Source organism: Thermobia domestica, chromosome 10 (genome assembly GCF_964235325.1).
Source record: "Thermobia domestica chromosome 10, izTheDome1.hap1.1, whole genome shotgun sequence".
Classification (NCBI taxonomy): domain Eukaryota; kingdom Metazoa; phylum Arthropoda; class Insecta; order Zygentoma; family Lepismatidae; genus Thermobia; species Thermobia domestica.
The window spans coordinates 128,826,397-128,839,943 of NC_137463.1; the positions used below are offsets into that span (position 1 = coordinate 128,826,397).

At 35.4% G+C, this 13,547-nt stretch overlaps 1 protein-coding gene across 1 annotated transcript in view; it reads left to right on the top strand.

Annotated features, from left to right (window-relative positions):
• LOC145662706 (uncharacterized) overlaps window positions 1-13,547 on the top strand; it is a gene marked incomplete in the record, with an annotated part of 269,285 nt that overhangs the window by 85,838 nt on the left and 169,900 nt on the right.

Genomic DNA, 13,547 nt, shown 5'->3' on the forward strand with positions numbered 1-13,547 from the left:
GGAAAGAAAGTTTTATTTTTGTTTTATTGTTCTTATTTACTGCTGTTTTGACATGAAATTTGCCACATACATGTCTTTGCCGATTATACACATACTAATATTATAAGAAATACCAGGCGGATTCGTTATCAAATTATATTCCTACAACAACATATTTATAGACATACAACAATAATCTTGGACATGAGTGTACATACAAGACATGAATATAGGATGACATAATTTGAAGTAATGCAGGGTGTTTCAAAATGAATATTAGGGTTTTGAAACTTTGTAGTATCTATTACAATTAACTTACAATTATAAGTATTATCAAATAAAAGAGCAACTCAAACAGTTTTGTACACACGCATGTCATGCATTGTTTCCTCTGTCTGCCGTTAGAAAGAGCAAGTAGCAAAGATGGAGACTAGAGACCAGAAAGCTTTGTGTGTTTTAACTTTGCAAAGACTGAATCTGTAGTTACAGTGCAACCGTCTGTGTGAATTGAATGTTTTGTGCCATATGGCGGAAAGTTTATGGGCCTTTTTCACCTATTGACTCTATGTGTGCCATGTGACGAATGAAGCTCACATCGAACACTTGAAGCAAAAACTGTTTGAGGTGTTCTTTTATTTGATGTATTGTTTATAATTGTGCGTAAAATGTAATAAGTACTGCGAAGACTTAATTCCCCGATATTCATTTTGAAACACCCTGCATTTCTCAGCATCAGTATTGGAACTAAGATGTAAAAAGGAGAGATTGTGATTGTTTACAACAACGATATTATTATTAGTCAAGACTATAATTAATACAACAACACAAGTTAGTAGTCAAAAAATGTAATTAAATGTACACTCGTAACCCTTTCGGACCCAGGTGGCCAAAGTGGCACATACGGATATGTCAATTTTTTAATCCGCTCCTGTATGGTCACTAATTAAGATATCGGTATATATATATATTTCTTGCCAAATATGGTTGGTCCATAGTTTATCATTTTAGTTTCTTTTTCTTCTGTGTGTCGAATTTCCCTCTCAAATTTCACCCCAGTCAAAACCGAGAATTTTCGAATTTTCTTTATTACTTTTCCCCTGTAGCTTCATTCGTTGGAGAGAGACCTCCTTAAGACTTGTCAGGTAGGTACATCCGATGAATAGCTAATTGTTGACATCAATTGGACGGGCTTGCGCGCAGTGTTGCCAACTACGGAAATTAAAATCTCCTTAAATTTGGGCAAAAAATTCGAAATTTTTGTTATAAACCGCACCTATACGTCGGAATGCAAGTCAACTTACGTCAGTCGAACATTTGTTCTTACTGAACAAACTCGCGTACATATCGTTACAGTGGGGTAATTAGGGGAAGCACGAAAAATTCGGATTAAGGTTCTAACTCTTGATTTTCCCCTACTTTTCTCTTCATCGAAATATATTTTTGGTAATTAAAAGCATTGTTTCTTAAATATCGCCATGATACTTGTAGGATATATTAGTAATGTACCAGTGTTTATTTTAAGATAGTTTTCGTCTGTCTGGTAGCAGTATTGCCACCTACGGAAAATTTTAATTCAATATGTTAGGGGAAAGTTACGTGTTTTGTCTATTATATCCCTCTTGTTGGCTACATAGGAACAAAAGTGCCAGTATCTGAAAGTCTTGTCTTTACCCTTCACAACGCACTATAGAAAGTTTCAATAGGATAGTTAGGAGAAGTACAGTTAAGGTTTACAGTAGATCTTGTTCTCTAAGTGGAAAGATAACTGTGATTTTTTTTAGGTAGACTGAAATATTTTTTAATGACCTGCTTACTTTATTAGATATTGTCACAATACTTGAGGGTATATTATAGGGATACCAAAGCTTCTTTTAAGATAGTTTGTGTGTGTCTGCTAGCACTGTTGCCAGCTACAGAAAATTTTAATTTCCGATTTTAGGGAGAAATCTTGTAAAAAAAATCCCTTTTTGTCTCTATTATTTCCCTCTTGTTGGCTACATTCGAACAAACGTACCACTGTCTGAAAGCCTCGTCCTTGGCCTACACAGCACACCATAAAAAGTTTCGGTAGAATAATTAGGGGAAGTACAGTTAAGGCTTATAATAAACTATGTTCTGTAAATGTTAAGAAAATTGTGAATTTCTGAGGTAGAATGAGATTTTTTTTTAAAAAAATCATGCTTACTTTGTTAGATATCGCCATGATACTTGTAGGAAGTATTCTTGGGGTACGAAGGTTTACTTTCAGATACTTTACGTCTGTTTTATGACAGTGTTTCCAGCCAAAACAATTAATTTCTGATTTTAAGTTTAAAAAAATTGGCAAATTTCCCTTTCCCCTCTATTATTTCCCTCTTGCTCGCTACGTTGCAACAAATGTACCACTACCTGAAAGCCTTCTCTTTAGCCTACAGAACGCACCATAAAAAGTTTCAATAGGATAATTAGAGAAGCTGTAGCCCCGGCATATCTGTTGGTTTTTGCTTCTGAGGCGTAAAAAGTGCAACATTTCATGTGTATGGAAACTGATAATTTTTTCTTTCTCTCTTTGAATGGAAGCCAGCGACTTTAGATTTTCACTGTAACTTGTCAACGCACCAAAGATTTTTTTTTAGGTGACTTAGACCCATATGGCATCAGTGGTGCTAGATACAAAAATCTTGAAATTCGGTTAGGGATTTTTTGTAAATTTTCACCCCTACATTTCCCTCAGTAATTTCCCACCCGCTCGCAACACTGCAATGTAATGTACACCAAAAAATAGCCACATTCCTTTTCTAAAAAACAAGGTCTTAACCATATCAATAGGGTAAGTGGTTTTTGAGCAATAAGTCACTAATTGACAAAGTAGGAAAACGCCAAAAATGATCTGGGTCCGAATGGAATAATCACACGATTTTGCTCGTATAGGTACAAGGAAACAAACGATTTGTAATTTACGAGGGCTTCGATTCAAGTTCTATTGATTATTTCAATAATCTTCAAGATAAATCAATAAATAATAGCTGCCAGAAAAAAAACAGACATTTGAAAAAAAACATGAAAAAGAACGATGTTTTTTATTGAAAAAAAACTTCACAGAAAAAAAACCGTTTTTTTACAACACTACATCCGAAACTACCGCTCAGAAAGAAAGCACATTACATTATATATTGCATACAGAGCACGAGTTGATTATTTTGTTGATTCGGAATTCAGCACCGCGGCTATATGAAACATAGACTTAGTTTAATGCTGGATTCAAACTGCTTGAACCCACATCGGAATCCAACTCGAGTTTTCTGCGCCAAAGGCGTATGCGTTCCATATAGCCCTGAAGCTCTTAACCTCCTGACGCCCAGAGGAAATCGAGTATATGAAGCAGGAGGAATCTTAACTCTGTCCAGTTGCACAACATACGGCGCTTCTGCTATTGTTTGTCCGCCGAAGCAAAATTTGAAGTGTAGAAATTACCCTACAAAAGGTTTCAACTTAGCGAAGCTCGAGATATCCGCAGAAACGAACGGACAAATGTCGTTATGTTTTGTAGAGCCGGCTCTGCGCGGGGTGTCAGGAGGGTAAAGTTCCGGTTTCATAGTGGAAGGTCGCTATAGCTACTGTAAATAACCTATTTGGTAAAAATACTAAATTTCATTGGACTAGGGCAGTTCCTATGTGATATAACACAACCCTTTTCATTTTGTTTGATATCAGAACGTAAGAAAGACTAAAATCAATTAACGACATAAACTTGTAAATTTCGGTTGTTATAAATTAGACGTAATAGTGATAGCACACCGATAAGAATATATATGTTTTCTTTTGAAACTGCATGGTTGATAAACAACTGTAAGAAAGTAGTTCAGAAGTTATCACAATCATGAGTCCTTTTTATCGTGAAATATGAAAAATCCTGCCATTCTTTCTTTGACTTTCATTTTAGATTTAGACTTTCTTGATATATTATTGTTAAGGAAACCGGACGTTTCCTTGATATCGTTGTGGCCCACATTAATTCTACATGAAATGTTTTCTTACTGGATGTGTCGAAACTGTTGAGTCAGGGTAATACTGTAATAAGGAGAAAGACTGTCTACTCTAATGATTTGGAAGCGTCGTTAGCCACCTGGCGCTGGCGGCAGACTTTTCTTGTGTTCTTCCTTCTCTATGCACCTGTTATTTCTCAGCAACCTTGAAGTCTTCATGTGAACAATCCTTTACCCTTTTGCGTGATCAAATCATTAATAAGCGAATTCCTTTTCGAAAAGTATGTTCCCACATTGGAAGCCGATAGGGGTGAGTTCTAGTCAGCGGCTTAGTGTCAGAGAATGCGTTGATGCTCGGCGTCCCTTGTTCGCAAGAAAAAATATACATACGATCAGTCAGTTAGTTTACGTCTTCTTGTTATTAATCTAAAATACATAGTGAGGAAGGTTCATTGTGCATGGAGAAGATATTTTCTTTATGCCATCACAACACCAATATTAAAAAAAAAAATCCACTATGGACATGCGAGTTTGGAGCATATTTTATAGATACAAGAAATTAAAGAATCTGCAAAAGGACGAAGCGAAAGATCTATTGCCAGCACTGGCAATGGGAAAAGATAATAAGTTTCATCATGATAGGGAGGTTCGTCTCGGTACTGGTGTCTATTTCGTAACTATGTTACTTGAAGTTCCAAGATTCTACAATTTTGTAGTTATGAGAAAAAGAACTTTAAAATCCCAAACTCCGAAATTCTTAGTTCCACAGTTTGAATGGCTACGTTTCCTATTCTAAGAATCCTATATGACAGAACAACTCATCATCGTTGCGCATTCTGAAATTTTGGGCTGAAATTCTGAGATTCCGAAGTGGCGGACTAAAATTTCCGGAATTCCAAGATTCCAAAATGCCGGGCTGAAGTTTGGAGATTTCGAAATTCCGAACTTCCAAGAATCCTAGATTCCGGAATTCCGAAATGAGTACATTTTTAATTCCGATTCCGGAATAAAGATTTTCGTTCCGAACTATTCCGGAATTCCGGTACCTGGAACATCCCTACTTTGGAGTTTGGATTTTAATTCTCGACCGTCTCGTAAAGAACAAATACTTCTAACTCGCCTTCGGATTGGACATAATCATCTCTCCCATGCCTATCTTTTGCATGGAGTTGCAGCTCCGAATTGTCTCGTTTCTGATGTATTCTTGTCAATTCATAATTTTGTCGACTGTTCCGTATTGGCTTCGCTTTGACTGCGTAATGACATTGTACTCGACCTGGGATTAATATTTGGCGATTACTCACATTTCATTCCTCGACTACTGAGCTTTTTACAGAACATCCAAGTTTTGCATGCGCTTTATTGTGTTTTGTGTATGGATGTCTTTAGTCGCATTTTCATTATTTTATTACTAGTTTTAATCACTAGAGTTTCTTTCTTGTTTTGTTTTATTGGTATTTGATTCGCTTTACCTTGCTCTTTTGACACAGCAATAGCTTTTCTTTCTGCACAGTTTTGTCCATACTAATGAGGATGAAGCCCACGTATACCTCTCGCTAAGCAAAGATGATTTAATCTGTCATTGTTTCAACTAACACTTTTACTGTGTGTAAGTAGTCCGACTGAGTAGTCTTTTCACCTTCTATTATATGACATTTGTCTAACCTTTTTTGCTTGTTTCGAAGTAATTGAATTCTTTTACGGTTTAATTTTCTTAGATCCTTTTTGCTCGATTTGGTCTTGAACGGGTGCAAATAGATCTTATTTTTGGCGCACCCATTAAAGTCTGAATAAGTCTGATCAGGTTGGTCTGCGATTTAAACATTCGTTTCTTTATTAATCGTAAAAATGTAAAACACGCTAAAATACTCGCGGCCCGCTCATGTATTTTCTACTTGTCAGTCAATGCTCTAATTGTAGCTGCTATTCTCCATGTACAGTCCTCATTATGTAGTACCTCAAAGTACCTCCATCTAGCTAGTTATGCCCGTGGCTTTCGTGCGTGTGAGTCTGAGTTCAATTCTTGGCGGCGACATAGTTTTCGATGTTGACATACCATTGCGAGGCAATTGGGTGCGCCACCTTAATTAAGACGTAGATAATTTAGGTGCAAAAAACCAGAGATAACATGATTGTAATCCGTACACGGAGCACATACCACTGAACTAAGTCTTTTGAGTGATTATAGATCTTTGTGAGAAGTAGTCAGGAATTTATTAATGTCACAAATAAGTCCCCTAGATTCTAGTTAAAAAAAAAATATTTAACTACCAGACTGCAAAATATTTAACTACCAGACTTGCGTTTTAAAGTTTTATAGATGATTTTGGTAAGGAATGGTAGTTGTGTCACTTAAGTGTCTCGGAAATAGAACTTGTTAATGTAAATAATCGCTATTCGGATCAGTTGCCTACAAATGAATGCAATGAAACTAATTCTTCTTCTTCTTCTTATTATTATTATTAGTAGTATATTATTACTGCTACAAGGCTTACTACTACTAATAATGAAAACACTAATTATGTGAACTATTCAACAATAATTTTTCAAAAATGTTCAGGTGATCGATCGGCTCGGAATGTGCCGTTGAACTAAGATTTTCTGTGTCGTGAATTTTTCCTTCAGGGATGAGAGGAGACGTGTGGAAGCGTTGAGTGTGAGAACATTCTTCCCACGTCTTATGCCAGTGACAAACCAGCTGCGGCGAAAGCATCCCCCATTAAATAAGAGCAAAAAGAGTCTTAACAAACTTCTTTGTCGCTTCAGTGACACGGGAAGCGTGGTGCATAACCTTCATCCTACAAGGTCAAACATTCGAACCTATCGTCTGAATCTGAGACGCTCCTCCAACTTATACAACGTTCGTTTTTCGTTGTAATTTCCTTCGATTAGTTAACACTACAACAGTTACTTTTGTTTCATATGTTAACACTGTTGTTAAAATTACTCTTCGTTGAATCTCGATGTTTTTGCTTTTCATTTAACATTTTTTGTAGTCTTGTATTATCAAAAACTGTTATTACTTTATTAATGTAATGACCTAATATTAAATAAACACTTTTGTTTCCCCCTTTAACTATTCCTTTTGGAAATGACACTAGTAAGGGCATTAAATGGGAGTTAAGAAGAATAAGGTTGTTGAGAAATAAGTTCACACACTGTACTTCGAGAATTTTATGCAGGCCTACATACTTTGTAAGCAGGGCGCAAACTCAGTATCAGGTATACAGTACATTCAGCTTTAGTGCTGTACCGCTGAGCCACCTTTGGCATCAATATTTTGGACACATTTTTGAAAGATATGGTTTTAAAATAATCGTATCAACACAAGTAATAAAATCGTTATTAATATGAGGAATAGAATATAGGCTCTCTCTTGAGTTGATTAATAAATTGGTATTCAGTATCCCGTTCAATATACAAGATCATACCAATTGTATTGGTATTCAATATACAAGATCATACGGGACGGGATCCACTAGGATATAAAGCATATTGGAATTTATATCCCAAAACAAGTACCGCATCAAGAATCGAACCTGGGAACACATATGCAGAAAGCATGGTCGTTAGCCAGTTGGCCATGAAGAGCACTTGGGTGTGTATGATGTTGAATTCGATTTTAGGTGGTTTCCGTTTTTCATTCATTTACAGAATGGAGAGCCAAAGATTTTACGTCCAGCCAAAGGTTTTACGTTTAATTTCAGTTCTTTTTCCTTTTTTTTTTTTTTTTTTAAAAAAAAGTAAGTTACAAACACTTCAATGTGAGCAAAATGGCAGTTGGAATCTGTTTCGTCAAAAGTGTAGTTAATTCGTTTTGGCATTGGGTCCTCTATTATTATTATTATTATTATTATTATTATTATTATTATTATTATTATTATTATTATTATTATTATTATTATTATTATTATTATTAGGTAACGTCTATATCTCGGAATTCATTAGCGTTAGAGACATGAGATTTTGTATTTGAAAGTTTCATTTAAAATAATTAAACAAGTATTGCCGTGTTTCGTGATATTTGTCCTAGAAGGGAAGGAAAAGGAGTAGAGAGAGATCCATATCTTGGAATCCCTTAAGATTAGTAATGAAATTTGGTATTTGGACCCTTCATTTAAAACAATTTAAAAATACAGGTTTCTTCATTCTATAATACAGGCGTTTTCAAACTTTTTGCAGTTGAGGCTCCTCTCAACCATCAAAATCTGAACGCGCCTCCCCTGTGAAAAATGAAATGTGTCACAAGATAAATACATGTATCCCTAAAACAAAGACTATCACTATGATAAACTATGTTTCATTTATTAATCACTAATGGAAATATCTCATTAACGCAGGTGATCTATATTATACACACTGACTACATCTTTTAATGTTATTTGCCTGTGTTAATAATTATTAATTGTGATAAGTCAGATATATTTATGTGAAAATTGAAAAATACGAGCAGAAAGGGAAATAAAAACTGGCAAATTTAAATATTCAGCAAAGTCAATGGTATAGTCCACTATGTATTATTAAAGAAGAAAGGTGCAGACTTGAGTATACGTGTTGCATTATAAATATGTTCTTTTGTAGGACCTTTTTTTAAGTCCTCGCGCCTCCCCGGACAGGCGCCGCATAGTTTGAAAACCTCTGCTATAATACTTGTTCTAGAAGAGAAGCAAAAAAAAAAAAAAAAAAAATCCGTTTTATGGCCCACGGTTATGCCCTTAGGGTAACGGATGAAAGACTGCGATGATGAGAGTGAATGAAATAGTGGAGTGAAGAACGTGGAAAGAAACGGAATAACCACGAGAAAATCCATGCACATGGTGTTGATCAGGGATGGCTAATTCCCATATTTGTACTTTCCGAAATCCGGATTTTTTTTCTAAATTCCGAAAAATGAAATTTCTGATTCTGGAAAGTGAAATTTCCGGAATCCGGAAAATTTTGGTAATCCCTAGTGTTTATCCACCATGAAAACAATTTGGCGCGAGATGGGATCGAACCAAGGACCTCACGCAAAAAAGGTTAACGCTCTACCACTGAACCACCATGGCCTCATAGAAGGGAAGAAAGAGAGAGTTGCAATTATAATAATATATCCATATCTTGGAATTATTTTAGATTACACATGAAATTTGGCGTGTGGACTTTTCATCTAAAATAAACACGTGCTTTAGTGGTTTAGATGTTTGACCTAGAAGTGCAAGGGGTTGGGATACTTCCCTAGGATGCCCACACGATATTTTCGAATTATGTGCGAAACATTGAGTTAAGACGAATTCTATATGAAACATGCAGAAGAACACAAAATAATATCCACAGTAACACGTTGGAGCGTTTGCTAGCTGTAAAAAAAGAACGTGGACCGTAGTAATCAAATACAATTATAAGAATACAAATTCAACATGGTTAAAATATACTTGTAATGCACAGCTATTGTTTGACAGGAACTTTACAGAAAAAAAGAAACCTTGAGATTTTTAGAAATATTTGCGTTCTTGGATGACATAACAGTACTACGGTATCTTTTACTCTCTCCCTTAAAATTTAAGCAAATACGACCCAATGAATTATGTGTGTTCTGGTGATATCACTAAAGTAATGAATTGCCAAAGGGCTTTTTTCAATAGTTTCTTTCACGAAGTTGACATTTATTGTACCGTTATTTATTTTTTTTAATAAGTTAATTTCAAAAGCAAGTTTGTAAATCTTATAAGATCCATGTATGGAACAGTTGTATGAAGAACCCAGCAATTACTTAATTTTATAATACCATAGCGTTTTGCTAGCATGACACGCATTTACTGCTAGTTTCATTTTAAGCGTGGGTGCCTGCAGTGGCAGTTGCAATAGAAATATCCCACCAGTTGAATGATTGAAGAACCAACAGTCCAAATGCGAGCGCTGATGGCTGGATAAATGCGTTAACTTTTATTAGTCATAGCTCACAGCTGTTGTGCAAATAAACAACTCGAAGAGCAAAATATGCATAAAGCCGCTTGATTTACGCAAGCTACTTTCTATAATGCATGCTCAATCAAATTTGAGTTAGGGTGTCATGTGTGAGGTATAGGTTTTCTTTACCTCTGCTATCTACAAAATTATGAGTAACATCGAAGTTATGAGCATTCCATCGTGTAATCCGTATTTAGGGTTCTGATTTTGCTGACATATTGCTAAGTCGCAGGGATAATAAATAAATAAATAAATAAATAAATAATAATAATAACACTTGTAGACGAATACACTTGTAACATTATCTACGTGAAAATTCATATGTGTTTGTCACTGCCAGAGTTTTTGCTTAGAAAGGGTATTAAAGATGGACAGGGTATGCCACCCATGCAAAATATTCCAGCCTTTAGTAAAGTTTTTGGGTAAACCTAGAAGAAAATGAGAAGTAATATTGGGGAGGTCAGTAATCAATTTTAATCATACTACACTTAATTTTTTTTGACAATGAACCTTAAGCCATGTACTTAAGTGCGATTTAAACATAATGGGCCGTATGCAGAATCTATTAGACATATGATTAGCGTCATACTAAAGGTCTGACTACTGCAGGTCGAACTCTGTAGTATGGCACTAATCATGCGTCAGAACGACTCTGCATAATGCCCATTAAGTACAGTACATACTTCAATAATTAGAATAAATATTTGAAGTAAAATAAACTAAAGAGTAATGAAAGTTATATTATGTAAAGCTTGACAGTATATATTCATCATGAAATCATGTGGATAATAAAATTCGAGACCAATACGAATGAGATGGGTGAATACGTCGCTCGTGCGGGAAATGCAGAGGAGGAAGTTGAATTCCTGTCGGGAGAGCAATAGGAGAGACTTTTGGGTAGATCGTGAAGGAAAGAGAAATAGTAAGGTGGCCTATAAATCTGACTTCATCCAGTTTAAAAAGTGGATTTGATCCAGAATGGCAGACAACTTAGTCATGTGACGAAAGATTTTCCCTCCACCTATAATGATCATTTCGGTGTTTGTCCAGTCAACATATACACACATCGTTCATTTACATCATATGTTCGAGACTTTTGGATTACCCTGTAATATAAGACACACTTCATAATAAAAAGATACACACAAACTCATAAAGACACACACATAACTGTTGAAGCCCCCATCCCCCTAAGGGTATGCAATTTCCGAAATGTAGTCTTATTTATAGCCTACGGCAGTGTTTCTCAGTGTGGGTCGCGAAAAGTTTTTTCCTTTTAATTATAAAAATTTTACTTTGATGCAGAAACGTATGTTGTGAAGTATTATTCAGAAAATGAAACTTGTAAGCGTTTGTTAATGAGATGAAGAATAAGTGGTTACTCAGAGCCCTACTCTGTTGTGCAGTCAATAGAGATGCTGAGTTAAAATGGAAAGAGAGTGTGTGAGTCAAAATCTGTCAAGGGGCAGGGCATTGTTCGTGAGTAGTGTTAGCTCTATGTTACCTTTCTATGGAATCACTTTAACACTGTGCGCATGTATACAATTTTGTATAACAGATAGTTATTGTGAAGGAAATTTACATGATACTTGCTCGATCGGCACTGACTGATATTCTCGTACCGACAGGGCCAGTATATTCATAAAGTTACATTACAATTTAGTTTGACAGTGATATATATTTACAATAGACATAAAAGAAACCAGCCACATTTTGATTAATTAAAATTTAAGAAGCGAACTCTACTTTGTAACATTCGTGGTCGCTATGGGTGTTCTAGGGATGGTGCCGAGACGAGACCGAGACGGATTTTTATAACCGAGACGAGACTTATGTCAGTCTCGGTCTCGTCTCGAATATTGATAGCTATTAAAATTGTCTTTATTCAAAATTTGTTTCGTTGCTGTGTTAGATAATATAAGAACGGTTGAATGATGTGCAGTCGCGTATTTAGGCTGTGGCTTTGAGGCTCAAACCCTCCCAAAACAAAATCCAATGCTGATGTATTAGTTCTCTCTCTCCATATATATATATATATATATATATATATATATATATATATATATATATATATATATGATCCAAACTGAGACCACACACAGCAAAGATGAGTTCCGTAGCTCCCACTACAAGGTTTAGGAAGTTCGTGTTAGAAAGTGTCAATTAAACATGGAGATGTGAAACGGTAGATAAGCATTTGATCAATTTGAAACAAAATATATATTGTAGTAATAATTTACCCCATTTAAGATAATAAACATTATATTCTGTTTTTAAAATGACAATCTAAGCAGAGTGTATTGGACAATAAATGAGAAATTGTAAAATTTCAATTTCGGTACGATTTAATACATTCGTGCTGCTATGTGTTGCGGTATCCGTTAGGATGTATTGAATAATTCTTTCTCAAAGGAAGGAAATAAACTACTATATAGTACTGGAGTTAATTTAATGGAGTTTAATTGTATAGACAGTACCGAGGCTATATGAGACAGTCTATTGCTGAAAGTAAAATATGGGCTACTAATAGGGTTTTATCCCAGGTGTGATATACCCACTGATGATTGAACCTGGAACACACGCATGGAAAGCATTAGCGCTGGCAAATTAGCTGTGAAGAGGTACATCATACCATAATTCTGTCAAGAATGAAGGAAAAATAAGAAGCTGAAACGACAGACTGTACGATAATAATACTTTCTCAATTTTAATTTCATACTATTTATTTCGAGACGAGACCGAGATCGAGACAAACATCTGTTGACCGAGACGGTGATTTTTGACGAGACGAGATCGAGACCGCTATTTATCAACCGAGACGAGACCAAGACTACAAAGTCTCGTCTCGATACCATCCATAGGTGTTCACAACATATCCAAATAAATTTCATGTTAATAATTCATACGGACTGTTGCTGAACAAATTGGAATAAATACAGCTGTCTCTTTATCCCTTTTTTGCTAGCTAGATACGCCACAAAATACTTTTTGTTTAATGTGGATCCCAGTAACAACAAGTTTGAGAACCACTGGCCTGGGGTACAAGGAGAACATTTATACAAAATTTCAAGGTTCTATGCCTTATAATTTCAGTGATCTGACAAACGGCAAAAAATAATTCAAGACCCATCCATCCCTCCCTTAGGATAAGTATTTCGCAAAACTCCCTATCTACAGCCTAGGGTGCAAGAGGAATCTTTCCACAAAATTTTAAGATTCTATGCACAGTAGTTTTAGAGATCTGTTGATGAGTGAATCAATGCGTGAGTGGATTTACTCTTTTACTTAGGTTATATTTACATATCGTATATCGGTTTTTCAGACCAGTCATAATTTTAATGTAAAACACACTTGATAGTGAGGAAAGGTCACCATTGTCATAGAAGAAAAAAGTAGAGATTTTTCTTGATGCAATTATACAACACCAATATTTCGAAAAACGATATACTATTTACATGAACTCTGAGTCACTTGTTTTTACTGGAGGTTGGAGCACATTTTCTAAATATAAGAAATTAGATCAAGAATTTGTGAAGGAAAAGAATTTGATACCTTTCGGAAAGGAAAAAGTTATTTTTACGTTGTTAGCAAGATTTTCCCTTGAAACATATTGACACAGTATAATAACAAAAGTGAGGTTCTGTGAATAACGTA